Raw genomic sequence first — 19144 nt, 5'->3', positions numbered from 1 at the left:
TTTGGGTGTTGATAACACTTGAGGTTGAGATTGTAGGGGTTTTGGTAGGGTTGTAGGTAGGGTTGTTGGTATGGTGGTTGACCTTGGGGATTTTGATGGTAGTAGACTTGAGCGTTTTGGTTGGGTTGAGCTTAAGGAGCTTAATTCCACCTTTGGTTTGAATTATCCCTCCACCCTTGATTTTGATTGCCTCCATGTTGGTAGGATCCTTGGTTGTAATTGGGCCTTTGTGGGTAAGGGTTGGCTACCGCCAATGTAGTGTCCTCTTGGAGCTGAGGGCACTCATCGGTGTAATGGGTATTACAAGCACAAACACCACATATTCTTGATGGTCCTTCGATCCTTGGAGGTTGAGGTGGAGCATTTATCAAAACTTGAGGAATTTTTTGCCCTCGGGTGATTTGTCTCAACAAAATTGTCATCTCACCAAGGGTCTTTGTCAAAATAGCATTTCCGGAGGGAGAAACTTCACTCAAAGCTTTTGGTTGTGGACTCCTTGCCCTTGAGTGCTGAGTTGAGTCCGCTAAGTCCGATATAACTTCCCACGCTTCTGCAGCTGTCTTGTTTTTGGTCAATGATCCTCCACTCGCGGCATCTAAGAGAAGCTTGTCTTGGTGGTGCATTCCTTGACAAAAATAACTGATAAGAACCAACTCATCAATCCGGTGGCGAGGGCAAGCCTCCAGCAACTTCTTGAATCTCTCCCAGTATTCATACAAAGTCTCCCCATCTCGTTGCACAATGCAAAAGATCTCTCTTCGCAGCTTGACTATTTTTTGAGGAGGGTAGAACTTTTCCGAAAATTCTTTACGCAACAAGTCTCAATTGGATCTAACTTCACCCGATTGAGTATAAAACCACTCCTTCGCTTTTCCCTCCAAAGAGAAAGGGAAAGCGAAGACCAACACTGCGGCTTCATCCGCCCCATGTCTTCTCGCAGTTGCGCATGCAACTTGAAAATCCTTTAGATGCTTCAGAGGATCTTCCTCAGCTAGTCCATTGTATTTAGGGAGCAAGTTTATCGTGCTGGATTTGAGCTCAAAATTCAGATCCAAGGCCGGATACAGAATTTAAAGCGGTTGCAAGTTAAGATCAGATCCTTCGAGGTGGGTCTGCCATGATGGTGTCACCTGAGTCACTCAAAGAGATTTCAGTACTCCCCACAGATTAATATATGGTCTCCTCATTGATTGGAGAATGATGGTAACGGATTGGTGATGATAGTGAATTGGAGTGCTCCTCAGATTCGCTATTCACAAAAGCTAGCCAGCGCCGAGCTTGCCTTATACGAGTTAAAGTTCTTTCAATTTTTGGATCAAAAATGGCCAAGCTCGGGTTTGGAAGCGACCGTGTCATTCAACTGAGGAGGCAATGAAAGCATGCAATTATGAAAAGCAAAATAAAAGTGGGCAAGTAAACAAAAACCAACTTAACAATCAACAACTACTAAGACTAACTAAAACGAAAAGTAATATCTAAAATTAGTGCCAAGTAGCAAACCAAAAATTAAGTATTCACATATTTATAACAACCAAAATTATAGCACTCATTGCTCTTAAAGTGAATTCCCCGACAACGGCGCCACAATTTGATGCGCGATTAACCGAGAGCATAGGTTTGGATTTTAACACTAAAATAAGATTGATGTTGCAAGCATAGTCCAAACTCAACAATCAATCATCGATCAACTTGAAAATTCAAAAGATATGTCACAATTCAAAACTAATTCAAAACCGAGAGTATTTGACTCCCAGGTCGTCTCCCAAGGAACACTTGAGAACAATGAGTGTGCAATTCCAGTTGTAGTGATCAAGGGGTTTCCAAATAAGAGATGAACATATAAAGCATTAAAAGAATATTCAAAATTGTGATTGAACTAATGAAGAAATTAAAGAACCGACTATGTAATATAAACAGGTAAAGTATAAAATAGATTAACATAGAAGTTTATAAAAAATTGAAAGCATAAAAAGAGTCTTGGCTTGGAGTGAGCTAAGGGTCCTTGTTGGAACCACAACTATGACAATTATGATAGATTAGTCTCACTTGATCAACCCTCACATCGGAAAGTAAGTGATGAGAGGATAATTTATACGTTTTTTGGCATTGTTTTTAGATAGTTTTTAGTATGATTTAGTTAGTTTTTAGTATATAATTATTAGTTTTTATGCTAAAATCACATTTCTGGACTTTACTATGAGTTTGTATGTTTTTCGGTGATTTCAGGTATTTTTTGACTGAAATTGAGGGACCTGAGCAAAAATCTGATTCAGAGGCTGAAAAAGGACTGAAGATGCTGTTGGATTCTAACCTCCCTGCACTCGAAGTGGATTTTCTGGAGCTACAGAAACCCAATTGGTGCACTCTCAATTGCGTTGGAAAGTAGACATTATGGGCTTTCCAAAAATTTATAATAGTCTATACTTTGCCCGAGATTTGATGGCCCAAATTACCATCAAAACGCCGATCAGAGACCCTTTTATGTCGTTAAACGCCAGAACTGGCATAAAAGATGGAGTTAAATGCACAAATTGGCACCAGAGCTGGCGTTTAACTCCAAGAAAAGCCTATGCACATGAAAGCTTCAATGCACAGCCCAAGCACACACCAAGTGGGCCCCGGAAATGAATTTCTGCATCATTTACTTATTTTTGTAAACCCTTGGTTACTAGTTTATTATAAATAGGACCTTTTACTATTGTATTTTCATCTTTTAATCATCTTTGATCTTGGGATCAAGTCTTTGAACCCTTTTTCGATTGTTTCATGTTATTTGGGAAGCATGGCATTCAGCTATGTCTAGACCTTGTTCTTATGTATTTTCAACGGTGGAGTTTCTACACATCATAGATTAAAGTGTGGAGCTCTGCTGTTCCTCATGAATTAATGCAAAGTACTATTGTTCTTCTATTCAATTCACGCTTATTCTTGTTTTAAGATATTCACTCGTACTTCAACCTGATGGATGTGATGATCCGTGACACTCATCATCATCCTCCCTTATAAACGCGTGCCTGACAACCACTTCCATTCTATCTACGAGAGCTTGAGTGTGTCTCTCTTGGCCTACTAGTTCACGACGCAAGGTTGCCTCTCCTGACAACAGAGCTTCTATTCCGTGTGATCAGAGTCTTCGTGGTATAAGCTAGAATTAATTGGCAGCATTCTTGAGATCCGAAAAGTCTAAACCTTGTCTGTGGTATTCCGAGTAGGATCTGGGATGGGATGACTGTGACAAGCTTCAAACTTGCGACTGTGGGGCACAATGACAGTGCACAAAAGGATCAATGGATCTTATTCCGACACAATCGAGAACCGACAGTTGATTAGCCATGCGGGAAACCGTAGAGGACCATTTTCACTAAGAGGATGGATGGTAGCCATTGACAACAGTGATCCACCTACATACAGCTTGCCATGGAAAGGAGTATGGATGATTGGATGAATGCAATAGAAAAGTAGAGGCTCAAAGGGAACAAAGCATCTTTATATGCTTATCTAAAATTCCCACCAATGAATTGCATACGTATTTCTATCCTATTTTATGTTTTATTTCATTCTTTTAATTATCAAAACTTCATAACCATTTGAATCCGCCTGACTGAGATTTACAAGATGACCATAGCTTGCTTCAAGCCGACAATCTCCATGGGATCGACCATTACTCACGTAAGGTATTACTTGGACGACCCAGTGCACTTGCTGGTCAGCTGCACGGAGTTGTGTATCACGATTCCGTGTACCAAGTTTTTGGCGCCGTTGCCGGGGATTGTTTGAGTTTGGACAACTAACGGTTCATCTTGTTTCTTAGATTAGGTAATTTTCTTTTTATTTTGTTCTTCAGAATTTTTAAGAATGAATTCTAGAGTTTTAGATGATGTTTTTATCATCACAGGAGCTAGTTGATTCCCATCAATTTGGCTGTTGTATGTAATGTCCTGCTGAAGCTTGGTTAGCCAATTCTAATCTTTTTTTAGACTGAAGCTTTAGACTAACATTGCATGATTCCTGGAATTCTTATTAAAAATTTTGAGTTTCTTATTTTCTTTTTCAAAATAATTTTCGAAAAAAATACAAAAAATCATAAAATCAGAAATATTTTGTGCTTCTTGTTTGAGTCTAGTGTCAATTTCTAAGTTTGGTGTCAATTGCATGTTTTCATTTTTCTTACAAATTTTCGGAAACTCATGCATGGTGTTCTTCATGATCTTCAACTTGTTCTTGATGATTTTCTTTGTCTGATCTTTAAATTCTTTTGTTTTGTGTTTTTTGTTGTTTCTCATGAGCATTCTCAAATTGTTAGTGTCTCTAGTATGAAAATTTCTAAGTTTAGTGTCTTGTATGTCTTTCTTTTCTTAAAAATTTTCAAAAAAATATGTTCTTGATGTTCATCTTGACATTCAAAGTGTTCTTGCATGTATTGTTTCTTTGATCTCAGTTTTCCATGATTAGTTTCATTTTGTTGTTTTTCTTTCTCATCATTAAAAATTCAAAAAATTTTCAAAATTGTCTTTTCAAGTCAATAATACAGAGAATTGAAGATTCAGAACATACAGCAGAGAAATCACAGAGAAAAAGCTGGGCGTTCAAAATGCCCAGTGAAGAAGGAATTCTGGCGTTTAAACGCCAGCCAGGGTACCTGGCTGGGCGTTTAACGCCCAAGGAGGTAGCCAAGTGGGCGTTAAACGCCATAATGGATACCATTCTGGGCGTTTAACGCCAGGATAGCACCAAGGAGGTAGTTTTGTTTTCAATTCAAATCTTTTTCAATTTTTCAAGTTTTAAAACTAATTTTTCAAATCTTATCTTTTTCATATCCTCTCATAGCAATCATATCTTTTCAAAATCAAATCTTTTTCATTTTTCTTTTAATATTTTCGAAAATCCTTGCTAACAATTAATGTTGTGATTCAAAAATTTCAAGTTTGTTACTTTCTTGTTAAGAAAAGGTTCAATATTTGAATTTTAGAATCATATCTTTTAATTTCTTGTTAGCCAAGTCATCAATTTTAAAAATAAAATCTTTTTCAACCATATCTTTTCAATCATATCTTTTTAAAAATCAAATTTTCTTCAATCATATCTCTTTAATTTGATTTCAAACTCTTTTTTTCTAACTTCTTATCTTTTCAAAATCATTTCCAAATCTTTTTCAACTAATTACTACGTCTTATCTTTTTCAAAACCAACTAACCACTTTTCCACTTACAATTTTCGAAAATCACTAACCACTTTTTCAAAAATCTTTTTAATTAACTAATTATTTTAATTTTAATATTCAAATTTCTTCTCCCTCCCATCTCTTTTTATTTAATCACTAACACTTATCCTCCTTTGATAATTCGGACCCCCTTTCTCTCTATAAGTTCGAATTCCTCTCTCTAACTCATCCTTCTATTCTTCTTTTCCTCTGACACATCAAGGAATCTCTATACTGTGACATAGAGGATTCCATACCTTCTTTGTTTTCTTCTCTTTCATATGAGTAGGGACAAAGATAAAGGCATTCTTGTTAAAGCTGATCCTGAACCTAAAAGAACTCTAAAAAAGAAGCTAAGAGAAGCTACAGCACAACTCTCTGGAGAGGACTTGACAAAAATTTTTGAAAAAGAAGAAGACATGGCAGCTAAAAATAACAACAATGCCAACAATGCAAGGAAGGTGCTTGGTGACTTTACTGCACCTACTCCCGACTTCTATGGGAGAAGCATCTCTATTCCTGCCATTGGAGCAAATAATTTTGAGTTTAAGCCTCAAATAGTTTCTCTGATGCAACAGAATTGCAAGTTTCATGGACTTCCATTAGAAGATCCTCATCAGTTCTTGGCTGAATCTTTGCAAATCTGTGACAATGTTAAGACCAATGGAGTTGATCCCGAGGTCTACAGGCTTATGCTTTTCCCTTTTGTTGTGAGACAAAGATAGAATATGGTTAAACTCACAACCTAGCGACAGCCTGAACTCTTAGGAAAAGCTGGTCAATACCTTCTTAGCTAAATTTTTTCCACCTCAAAAGATGAGTAAGCTTAGAGTGGAAGTTCAAACCTTCAAACAAAAGGAAGGTGAATCCCTCTATGAAGCTTGGGAAAGATACAAGCAATTGATCAGAAGGTACCATTCTGACATGCTTTCAAAATGGAGCATCATAGGTATCTTCTATGATGGTCTGTCTGAGTTATCCAAGATGTCATTGGACCATTCTACAGGCGGATCTATTCATTTGAAGAAAACGCCTGCAGAAGCCCAGGAACTCATTGAAATGGTTGCAAATAACCAGTTCATGTACACTTCTGAAAGAAATCTTGTGAACAATGGGACAACTCAAAAGAAAGGAGTTCTTGAGATTGATACTTTGAATGCCATATTGGCTCAAAACAAATTATTGACTCAGTAAGTCAATATGATTTCTCATATCTGACTGGATTACAAGCTGCATCCAGCAGTAATAAAGAAGCATCTTCTGAAGAAGAAGCTTATGATCCTGAGAACCCTGTAATGGAAGAGGTGAATTACATGGGAGAACCCTATGAAAACACCTATAATCCTTCATGGAAAAATCATCCAAATCTCTCATGGAAGGATCAACAGAAGCCTCAACAAGGCTTCAACAACAATAATGGTTGGAGAAACAGGCTTGGCAATAGGAAACCTTTCCCATCATCTTCTCAGCAACAGATAGAGAATTCTAAGCAAAGTCTCTCTAGCTTAGCAAACTTAGTCTCTGATCTATCTAAGACCACACAAAGTTTCATGAATGAAACAAGATCCTCCATTAGAAATTTGGAGACACAAGTGGGTCAGCTGAGTAAGAAGGTTACTGAAACTCCTCTTAGCACTCTCCCGAACAATACAGAAGAAAATCCCAAGAGAGAGTGCAAGGCCATAACCATGACCAACATGGCCGAGCCTGGAGAGAGTGAGGAGGACATGAATCCCAGTGAGGGAGACCTCATGGGACGTCCTCTAAACAAAAAGGAGTTCCCTCCTAAGGAACTAAAGGAATCTGAAGCTCATACAGAGACCATAGAGATCCCATTGAACCTACTATTACCATTCATGAACTCTGATGAGTATTCTTCTTCTGAAGAAGATGAAGTCATTGCTGAAAAGCAAGTTGCTCAGTATCTAGGAGCAATCATGAAGCTGAATGCCAAGTTATTTGGTAATGAGACTTGGAAGGATGAACCTCCATTGCTCATTAATGAACTAAACACCTTGGCTCAGCTGAAGATACCTCAAAAGAAGCTGGATCCTAGAAGATTCTTAATACCTTGTACCATTGGCACCATGACCTTTGAGAAGGCTCTGTGTTTCCTGGGGTCAAGTGTAAACCTTATGCCACTCTCTATAATAGAGAAACTAGAAATCTTTGAGGTACAAGCTACAAGAATCTCACTAGAGATGGCAGACAAATCAAAGAAATAGGCTTATGAACTTGTAGAGGATGTCTTGGTAAAGGTTGAAGGCCTTTACATCTCTGCTGACTTCATAATCCTAGACACTTGGAAGGATGAGGATGAATCCATCATCCTTAGAAGACCCTTCCTAGCCACAGCAAAGGCTATGATTGATGTAGACAGAGGAGAGCTAGTCCTTCAAGTGAATGAGGACTACCTTGTGTTTAAGGCTCAAGGATCTCCTTCTGTACACACGGAGAAGAAGCATGAAAATCTTCTCTCAATACAGAATCAACCAAAGCCACCACATTCAAACTCTAAGTTTGGTGTTGGGAGGCCCCAACCATGCTCTGAATATCTGTAAAGCTCCATGAGAGCTTACTGTCAAGCTATTGACATTAAAGAAGCGCTTATTGGGAGGCATCCCAAATTTTATTTTTCATTGTTATTTTATGTTTTTTTTAGGTTGATGATCATGTGGAGTTACAAAAATAACTACAAAAATCAAAGCAAACTCAAAAATAGCATTAAAAATAGCACACCCCGGAGGAGGAGCTTACTGGCGTTTAAACGCTAGTAAGGGTAGCAGAATGGGCGTTAAACGCCCAGTCTGGCACCATTCTGGGCGTTTAATGCCAGAAAAGGGCACCAGACTGGCATTTAACACCAGAAAAGAGCACCAAGTTGGCGTTCAAGGCCAGAACGGGAAGAAAATCTGGCATTAAACGCCAGAAATGGGCAGCAATCTGGAGTTTAACGCCAGGATTAGCACTCATGTGGCATTTACACGCCAGGATGGTGCAGGGATGAGAAATCCTTGACACCTCAGGATCTGTGGACCCTATAGAACCCCCACCTACCTCAACTCACTCTCTCTCTCTTCTTCACACATTCCAATAACACCCTTCCCCAAATACCCTTCACCAATCACCTTCATCCACTCTTCCCCAAAAACCCCACCTACCTTAACATTCAAATTCACATCCTTTCCCTCCCAAACCCAACCCTAATACACGAACCCTACCCTTCTCTCCACTTCTATATAAACCCCTCATCCCTTCTTCATTTTCACACCTCATAAACACTTCTTTCCCCCACTTGGCCGAACCATTCAAACCTCTCCCTCTCCTCCATTTTCTTCTTCTTCTCCTCCTTTCTTTCTTCTTTTGCTCGAGGATGAGCAAACCTTTTAAGTTTGGTGTGGAAAAAGTATTACTTTTTGTGTTTCCATAACCATTTATGGCACATAAGGCTAGAGAAACCTCTAGAAAGAGGAAAGGGAAGGCAAAAGCTTCCACCTCCGAGTCATGGGAGGTTCCATCAAGACCACATCTATAAAGTTGTGGCCAAAAAGAAAGTGATCCCTGAGGTTCCTTTCATGCTAAAGAAGAATGAGTATCCGGAGATCCGACATGAGATTCGAAGAAGAGGTTGGGAAGTTCTCACCAACCCCATTCAACAAGTCAGAATCTTAATGGTTCAAGAGTTCTATGCTAATGCATAGATCACCAAGAACCATGATCAAAGTGTGAACCCGAACCCAAAGAATTGGCTTACAATGGTTCGGGAGAAATACTTAGATTTCAGTCCGAAAAATGTAAGGTTGGCATTCAACTTGCCAATGATGCAAGGAGATGCACGCCCCTACACTAGAAGGGTCAAATTTGATCAACATCAAAGGTTGGACCAAGTCCTCATGGACATAAGTATAGAAGGATCTCAGTGGAAAGGAGACTCCAAAGGCAAGTCGGTTCAATTGAGAAGGCATGACCTTAAAGCCGTGGCTAGAGGATGGTTGGAATTCATCCAACGCTCCATCATTCCTACTAGCAACCGATCCGAAGTGACTGTAGATCGGGCTATCATGATCCATAGCATCATGATTGGAGAGGAAGTAGAATTTCATGAGGTCATATCTCTAGAACTCTACAAAGTGGCTGACAAAACCTCCACTTTAGCAAGGTTAGCCTTCCCTCATCTCATCTGTCACCTATGCAATTTAGTTGGAATTGTCATAGAGGAAGACATCCTCATTGAAGAGGACAAGCCCATCACTAAAAAGAGGATAGAGCAAATAAGAGATCCCACTCACGGACCTCAACAAGAGCATGAGGAAGTCCCTCATCAAGAAATCCCTGAGATGTCTCAAGGGATGCATTTTCCTCCACACAACTATTGGGAACAACTCAACACCTCTTTGGGAGATTTGAGTTCCAATATGGAGCAACTAAGGATGGAGCACCAAGAGCACTCCATTATTCTCCATGAAATTAGAGAGGATCAAATAGACATGAGGGAAGAGCAACAAAGGCAAAGAAAAGGCATAGAGGAGCTCAAGCGTTCCATTGGATCTTCAAGAACTAGCCGCCATCACTAAGGTGGACCCGTTCTTTGATTTCCTTGTTCTTATCTTTCTGTTTTTTGATTTTTATGCTTTATATTTGTCGATGTTTGTGTCTTTATTACATGATCATTAGTGTCTAGTGTCTATGCCTTTAAGCTATGAATGTCACATAAATCCTTCACCTTTCTTAAATGAAAAATGTTCCTAATTACAAAAGAATAAGAAGTACATAGATTTCAAAATTTATCTTTAAATTAGTCTAATTATTTTGATGTGGTGGCAATACTTTTTATTTTCTGAATGAATACTTGAATAGTGCATATTTTTTATAGTGAAGTTTATTAAATGTTAAAATTGTTGGCTCTTGAAGGAATGATGAACAAAGAGAAATATTATTGACAATCTAAAAAATCATAAAATTGATTCTTGAAGCAAGAAAAAGCAATGAATAACAAAGCTTGTGAAAAAAATGGCAAAAAAAAAGAAAAAAAGGAGAGAAGAAAGAAAAAGCAAGCAGAAAAAGCCAATAGCCCTTTAAACCAAAAGGCAAGGGTAAAAGGGATCCAAGGCTTTGAGCATTAATGGATAGGAGGGCCCAAAAGAATAAAATCTTGGCCTAAGTGGCTAAAACAAGCTGTCCCTAACCATGTGCTTGTGTCATATAGATCCAAGTGAAGAGCTTGAGACTAAGTGGTTAAAGTCGTGATCCAAAGCAGAAAGAGTGTACTTAAGAACTCTGGACACCTCTAACTGGGGACTTTAGCAAAGCTGAGTCACAATCTGAAAAGGTTCACCCAGTTTTGTGTCTGTGGCATTTATGTATCCGGTGGTAATACTAGAAAACAAAGTGCTTAGGGTCACGGCCAAGACTTATAAAGTAGCTGTATTCAAGAATCAATATAATAAACTAGGAGAATCAATAACACTATCTAAATTCTAAGTTCCTATAGATGCCAATCATTCTGAATTTCAAAGGATAAAGTGAGATGCCAAAACTGTTCAGAAGCAAAAAGCTACTAGCCCCGCTCATCTAATTGGGACTAAGTGTCATTGATATTATGAGATTCATTATATATTCTCTTCTTTTTATCCTATTTTGTTTTCAGTTGCTTGGGGACAAGCAACAATTTAAGTTTGGTGTTGTGATGAGCGGATAATTTATACGCTTTTTGGCATTGTTTTTAGATAGTTTTTAGTATGATTTAGTTAGTTTTTAGTATATAATTATTAGTTTTTATGATAAAATCACATTTCTGGACTTTACTATGAGTTTGTGTGTTTTTCTGTGATTTCAAGTATTTTCTGGCTGAAATTGAAGGACCTGAGCAAAAATGTGATTCAGAGGCTGAAAAAGGACTGAAGAAGTTGTTGGATTCTGACCTCCCTGCACTTGAAGTGGATTTTTTATAGCTACAGAAGCCCAATTGGTGCGCTCTTAATTGAGTTGGAAAGTAGACATCTTGGGCTTTCCAGCAATGTATAATAGTTCATACTTTTTCCGAGATTTGATGGCCTAAATTGGCGTCAAAACGTTGGTCAGAGACCCTTTTCTGGCGTTAAACTCCAGAACTGGCATAAAAGCTGGAGTTAAACGCCCAAACTGGCACCAGAGCTGGCGTTTAACTCCAAGAAAAGCCTATGCACATGAAAGCTTCAATGCTCAGCCCAAGCACACACCAAGTGGGCCCCGGAAGTGTATTTCTGCATCATTTACTTATTTCTGTAAACCCTATATTACTAGTTCATTATAAATAGAACCTTTTACTATTGTATTTTCATCTTTTGATCATCTTTGATCTTGGGATCAGGTCTTTGAACCCTTTTTTGATTGTTTCAAGTTATTTGGGAGGCATGGCCATTCGGCCATGTCTAGACCTTGTTCTTATGTATTTTCAACGGTGGAGTTTCTACACATCATAGATTAAGGTGTGGAGCTCTGCTGTTCCTCATGAATTAATGCAAAGTACTAGTGTTCTTCTATTCAATTCACACTTATTCTTGTTCTAAGATATTCACTCGTACTTCAACCTGATGGATGTGATAATCCGTGACACTCATCATCATCCTCCCTTATGAACACGTGCCTGACAACCACTTCTGTTCGATCTACGAGAGCTTGAGTGTGTATCTCTTGGCCTACTGGTTCACGACGCATGGTTGCCTATTCTGACTACAGAGCTTCCATTCCGTGCGGATAGAGTCTTCGTGGTATAAGCTAGAATTAATTGGCAGTATTCTTGAGATCCAAAAAGTCTAAACCTTGTCTGTGGTATTCCGAGTAGGATCTAGGATGGGATGACTGTGACGAGCTTCAAACTCACGACTATGGGCCGCAGTGACAGTGCGCAAAAGGATCATTGGATCTTATTCGGACATGATCGAGAACCGACAGCTGATTAGCCATGTGGGAAATAGTAGAGGACCATTTTCACTGAGAGGATGGATGGTAGCCATTGACAACGGTGATCCACCTACATACAGCTTGCCATGGAAAGGAGTATAAATGATTAGATGAAAGCAATAGAAAAGCAGAGGCTCAGAGGGAACAATGCATCTTCATATGCTTATTTGAAATTCCCACAAATGAATTGCATAAGTATTTCTATCCTATTTTATGTTTTATTTCGTTCTTTTAATTATCAAAACTTCATAACCATTTGAATCCGCCTGACTGAGATTTACAAGATGACCATAGCTTGCTTCAAGCCGACAATCTCCATGGGATCGACCCTTACTCACGTAAGGTATTACTTGGATGATCCAGTGCACTTGCTGGTCAGCTGCACGGAGTTGTGTATCACAATTCCATGTACCAGTAAGTTAAATGAGCATAAGTGTTCTTAACCCACAAATCCTAAATTGCTTGCTAATTGCCTTAGCAACAAATTAGCGTTAGTGGGAATAAGAACAATTAACAATCCAAGAATTGACACTAAATGTTGGACATTCCAACTCTATAAACCCAATTGCTTACTTTACCCAAGCCAAGAGCCAAAAATTTAGCCTAAAATGATGCTTGACATTTTGTCAAACACTTGGTAGTCAACAACCTTAAACATAGGAAAAATGAGAAAAGGCTTGAAAATAAAAGCAATAATTGATCTCAATCAACAAGAATAATACTATGAAGCATGAAACAAACATTAAACATCAAATTCATCAACAAGAAATTGAAATTGCAAATGAGAAGTGAAATTGAACTATAACTTGAATTAGAAGAAAGAGTAAGAACAATGTAACTATAAAGAGTAATAACAAGAGAATACTTACAATGGAAGCTAGCAAAATCCAAGATCAAAAATGGAAATGGTACTTGAATGTAAAACCCTAATATAAACCCTAATAGAGATGATGAAAAACTAAGAGAAAACTAAACTAAAAGCTTCCTTCTACTACTAAACTATCTTAATGATATTCTATGTTATGGTCTTCATTCCCCTTCCAATATAAGCTAAAAAACTTCAGAAATGGGCCTCCAAAGCCTCAAAATCGCGAGTCATGTACCATTTTAATGAAGTCATGTGCGGACACCTGTGCGGACGCACAGGCGTGTGCGTCCACACACTTGCGCAAATCCCTTCCTGTGCGTACGCATAAGTATCTATGTGCACGCACACTAGGCGATGCTTGGTTGGACACGCGACGCGCTCGAAACGATTCACGGGATCTGATTGGGCGCTTGTGCGTACGCACGAGTAGCTGTGCGCACGCACACGTCTCTGAACTCAACCCCTTTGATTCTTCATGTTTCCTCCACTTTGCATGCTCTTCTTCCATTTCCTCCATCCCATTCCTGCCTTATACACCTGAAATCACTCCCAAAGGCAAATGGAATAAAATAGATTAAATTAGGCATAAAAGAGCATATTTTCATAATCAAACACAAATTGGGAGGAAAGTTCAAACGCATGCTATTCAAGGGAATAAGTGCAAGTTTATGTGATGAAATCCATTCAATTCTAACAAAAAATCATCATGAAATATGAATTCATCAGTGGTACATTAAACCATCCACGCGTATGCGTGAGTCACTGGTACGCGTGGAAAGGCGAATGTTGGCACTCCAATGTTAAGTCAAACGTTGATGACAGCAACGAGAACCCAATTTTTCAAAGGGACGTTTGACTCAACGTTTGCCCAAAAATGTTAACTCCAACTTTAATACCAGAAAGGCACAATTGGCACACCCCTCTCCTCAATTGCATTAGGAGCCAATCCAATCAACCTCAACAAAGATCAAGAGGCCCAATCCATGAACCGGAAGGCTTAATGTAAAGTGTATAAATAGAGAAGAATTTGATTTAGAGGGGAAGCTAGTCAGTAGGGAATTTTGGGAGCATAGAGAGTTAGTTAGCAGATCTGAATTGTATTTTCCTTCGACATTTTTCTTTTGCATTTTCTCTGTAACTTTCTAATTTCTGGTTTTACTTGAGCTATGATGAACTAAACCCCAAATTTATTAGGGGGAGGAGCTCTATTGTAATTCCAATGAATCAATGAAGCTCTTCTTCTTCTCAATTCAATTGTGTCGCTATTGGGTATCTTCTATCTTAACTGTGAATTATTCACTCTGGAAGGGGGTTTAATTCAATTGAATGTGGGTGTGAGCCTCAGAAGGGGAATTACCTTCATTAGAATTGATGCTCTATCCATCACAATTCTCTTAATCAACACTATTTGGGGGGAATTGAGGTTTTGAGAATTTGTGTGGCTTATGGATGAGAGAATGTGCTCTAACTCTTCTCATGATAATTAGATAAAGGAATTGGCAAGATTGATTGTGATTAGAGAAATTGGATTACCAAGGAATTAGGATCCAATCAATTTCAATCCGCCATAGATATACTCACATGATTGAGAAATGAGCTAAGACTCAATTGGTTCATGAAGGATAACTATATCTCCAATCCCTGATGAATCATTTCCTCTAATTTTCTTCACTACAAATCTCTCTGATTTCATTTTCCATTTGATTTGGTTGCTGTTTGATTTCCTTCACCCATTTCCCTTTACAATTCATGCAATTTAAACTTCCTTGCAATTCAGATTCTAAAATTTTACTTTCTTGCACTCTAAGATTCAGTCATTTATATTTCTTGCAATTTAAGTTTCTGCTTTTTTAAGTTTCTTGCACTTTAAGTTTTAGCAATTTACCTTTCTTGCCATTTAAGCTTCTGCTAATTTATTTCTAGCATCTAAATTTCTTGCTATTTACCTTTTATTTATCAAATTTCACTCAAATTATTACTTGTTAGCTTAACTAAATTCATCACCATACAAAAATTCCTTAATCCATCAATCCCTGTGGGATTGACCTCACTCTAGTGAGTTATTACTACTTGATGCGACCCGGTTCACTTACCGGTTAGTTTGTGTGGAATCTAATTTTCACACCATCAAGTTTTTGGCACCGTTGTTAGGGTTTAATTCAGATAAACAATGATTAAGTAGGTGATAATCTAGATTAAGCATTTTCTTTTGTTTTTGTTAAGCACACTAACTATTTGAGATTTTGTTTCTACTAACCTTAACTTCACTCTAGCTACAGAGTGTTTTGTTTTTGTTTCTTTGAAGTGTTTGTGTTATATGCCAGGAGGAAGAAGAGGTACATCTACCTCCTTTGTTTCTGAACCAGAGAGAATTTTTTTGAGAATGAGAAAAGAAGCAAGAGGGAAGGGAGTAATAGGGGAAGAGGAATCAGAAGAGGAAGACCAAGAGATGGAGGGTAATCTCCTGAATCTACTAGAGGATGTGGCCAACAATAATGGCCAACCTCAAAGAAGAGTTTTAGCCTCCTATGCCATCCCCAACCCAAGAAACTGTGGGAGTATCATCTTAACTCCCAATGTTCATACTAACAATTTTGAACTCAAGCCACAACTCATAACACTAGTTCAGAACAATTGTCAATATGGAGGAAGTGCTATTGAAGATCCAAACCAACATCTCTTTGTATTTTTGAGAATTTGTGACACTGTTAAAACCAATGAAGTTATCCCTGACATTTATAAGCTTCTTTTATTCCCATTCTCGCTGAGAGACAAAGCCACATGTTGGCTAGAAACCTTCCCAAAATAGAGCATCACCAACTGGCATGATTTGGTTAGTAAGTTCTTGGCCAAATTCTACCCCCTCAAAGAGTCATTAAGTTGAAGACTGATGTACAGACTTTCAGGCAACAAGAAAGAGAGTTATTGTATGAAGCTTGGGAGAGGTATAAAGCTTTGATAAGGAGGTGTCCAGAGGGAACGTTTAGTGAGTGGGTTGAGCTCCATAATTTTTATGAAGGCTTGTCCTTGAGCTCAAGAAAAGCCTTGGATTATTCTTCCGGAGGATCCTTCCAGATGATGAAGACATCTCAAGAAGCTCATGATCTCATAGATATGGTAGCCAATAATGAGTATTTTTACTCTTATGAAAGACAAGCAGCTCCCAAGAGAGGCGTATTTGAGCTTGAAGGTGTTGATACAATCGTGGCTCAAAATAAGATTATGCATCAGCAACTTCAACAATAAATTGAAATGATGTCAAAGAGGATGAATGGACTACAACTTGCAGCTGTGAGCCTAAGAGCACAACTAATCAACCACCAGTTGTGTGGGGACAGCGGGAGGAAAGTTATGAAGAGCAGCAGCCTAAACAAATGCAATACATGCACAATCAAGGATCTGGATAGAATGAGTTCCATGGAGACACTTACAACTCATCTTGGAGAAACCACCCCAACTTGAAGTGCGGGGAGAACCAGAACCAGCAACCTTGGTAGAGAAACTCCAACCAAAATAATTCCCGCAACACAAACCACCAAAACCATCAAAACACTAACCAAAATTCATACAGAAAACCACAAAACGATTACCCCTTATCCACCTACTATCCACCAAATAACCCATCAACTAACCAAAATAACTATCATCCACCATCTACATCCCACACTCAACCACAACCACCCCAAGAATCTCAAAGAATCTCCAACTTGGAGATGATAAAGCATCAATAACTTGCCAACAGAAACCATGAGGCTTCATTGAGAAACTTGGAGAGACAAATTGGATAATTGTCCAAGCAAACAGCTGTAGAAAGACTAGCCAATGCACTACCAAGTGACACCATTCCCAATCCCAAAGAGGAATGCAAGGCAATTCAACTCAGGAGTGGAAAGACATTGGAGAATGAAAAAGTTGATAGCAAGAAGTAAATAGAGGAGGACAAACATGACCAAGAGACATTCAATAAGAAGGAGGAAGAGCCTTAAGTCTCAAAGAAAGGAAAACAAGTCATGACAGATCCCCCACAAGAATAGAGGAAGGAGGTTAAACCTTACATCCCTCCTCTGCCATATCCTCAAAGGTTGCAAAGAGAGCTCAAAGACCAGCAATTTCCTAAGTTTTTAGAGATTTTCAAGAAGTTGGAAATCAATCTTCCATTTGCTGAAGCATTAGAGCAAATGTCCTTGTATGCAAAATTTCTAAAGGAACTCATCAAGAAGAAGAGAAGCTGGAATGAAAAGGAGACTGTGGTCCTGACCCAAGAGTGTAGTGCTGTTATCCAAAGAGGTCTCCCACCAAAACTCAAACACCTAGGGAGCTTTATCATATCATGCACCATAGGCAACATGACATTGGAAAAGGCTCTCTGTGATTTAGGTGCAAGCATCAATTTCATATCTCTCTCATTGATGAAAAAGCTTGCAATAGAGGAAGTTAAACCCACCAGAATGTCACTTCAAATGTCAGATAGATCACTCAAGATACCTAATGGAGTTGTAGAGAACTTATTGGTGAAGGTTGGAGAATTTATTTTCCCTGCTGATTTTGTCATTTTGGGCATGGAAGAAGAAGGACACAATTCAATCATCTTGGGGCGACCTTTCTTAGCCACAGCAAGAGCGATCATTGATGTAGAAAAGGGAGAAATGATCATCAGGGTGCATGATGAACAAATGATCATTAATGTCTTTAAAGCCATGCAATATCCCCTGAGAAAGAAAAGCATATGAGAGTGGAAATGATAGAAGACTTGGTGGAAGTATTTGAAGCCCAAGGTCAGGAGGAACAACAAGAAGAAATGGAAGCAGACCAAGATGTCACAGAAGAAAGACTAGCTGAAATCCCTTTTGAAGGCAAGAAAGAGGAGGTGCCAAAGCAGGAATTGAAACCCCCTCCCTCCTCATCTCAAGTATGCATTTCTTAGAAGAAAAGAGACTCTGCCAGTAATCATCAATTCATCCTTAAACATGGAAGATGAATTAAAGCTAATTGAAGTGTTGAAAGCTCACAAGACAACTTTAGGATGGACAATTGATGATATTAAGGGCATAAGTCTTGCCATCTACATGCAAAAAATCTTGCTAGAAGTAGATTCAAGAGTGGTGCAACCTCAGAGGAGACTAAACCCAACCATGAAGGAGGTAGTCCAGAAAGAAGTAATGAAATTGTGGGATGCTGGGATCATCTATCTAATTTCTGACAGTCCATGGGTAAGCCCAGTTCAAGTGGTGCCAAAGAAAAGTGGAATGACTGTCATCACCAATGAAAAAAATAAACTCATTCCCACAAGAACTATAACAGAATGGAGGATGTGTATTGATTATAGAATACTGAATGAGGCTACAAGAAAAGATCACTTCCCTCTCCCTTTCATTGATCAAATGTTGGAAAGATTGGCTGGCCCTGCTTACTATTGCTTATTGGATAGATACTCTGGATACAATCAAATAGTGGTGGATCCCAAGGACCAAGAAAATACTTCCTTCACCTGTCTATTTGGAGTTTTTACATACAGAAGGATGCCCTTTGGGCTATGTAATGCTCTAGCAACCTTTCAAAGGTGTATGCTATCCATATTCTCTGACATGGTAGAAAAATTTTTAGAAGTCTTCATGGATGATTTTTTTGTCTTCAGTAACTCTTTTGATACTTGTTTGTAACATCTAACCCTTGTCTTGAAAAGATGCCAAGAAACAAATTTAATTTTGAATTGGGAAAAATGCCATTTCATGGTACCAGAAGGAATTGTTCTTGGGCATAAGGTTTCAAGCAAGGGTATAGAAGTTGACAGAGCTAAGATAGAGATCATAGACAAGTTGGCTGCACTAGTTAATGTGAAAGCAGTAAGAAGCTTTCTTGGGCATGCTGGGTTTTATAGAAGGTTCATCAAGGATTTTTCAAAAAAAGCTAAACCACTTAGCAACTTGCTAGTGGTTGAAAATCCTTTTATCTTTGATGAAAATTACAAGCATGCCTTTGAAACCTTGAAAAATAAACTCATTACAACGCCAATCATCACACCCCCAGATTGGGGACTTCCTTTTGAACTCATGTGTGATGCAAGTGATGTTGCAATTGGTGATGTATTAGGACAAAAGAAAGATAAGCTGCATCATGTTATATACTATGCAAGC

The 19144-nt window shown here is 38.6% G+C and overlaps 1 non-coding gene across 1 annotated transcript; it reads left to right on the top strand.

Annotated features, from left to right (window-relative positions):
• The first annotated feature begins 660 nt into the window (after positions 1-660).
• On the top strand, positions 661-767 carry LOC112793620 (small nucleolar RNA R71). The gene has a single exon (XR_003198318.1). It is a non-coding gene; the product is annotated as a small nucleolar RNA R71 (small nucleolar RNA).
• Positions 768-19144: the final 18377 nt, after the last annotated feature.

This window comes from Arachis hypogaea, chromosome 3, assembly GCF_003086295.3.
Source record: "Arachis hypogaea cultivar Tifrunner chromosome 3, arahy.Tifrunner.gnm2.J5K5, whole genome shotgun sequence".
NCBI lineage: Eukaryota > Viridiplantae > Streptophyta > Magnoliopsida > Fabales > Fabaceae > Arachis > Arachis hypogaea.
This window is presented reverse-complemented; position numbering and strand designations above follow the sequence as displayed.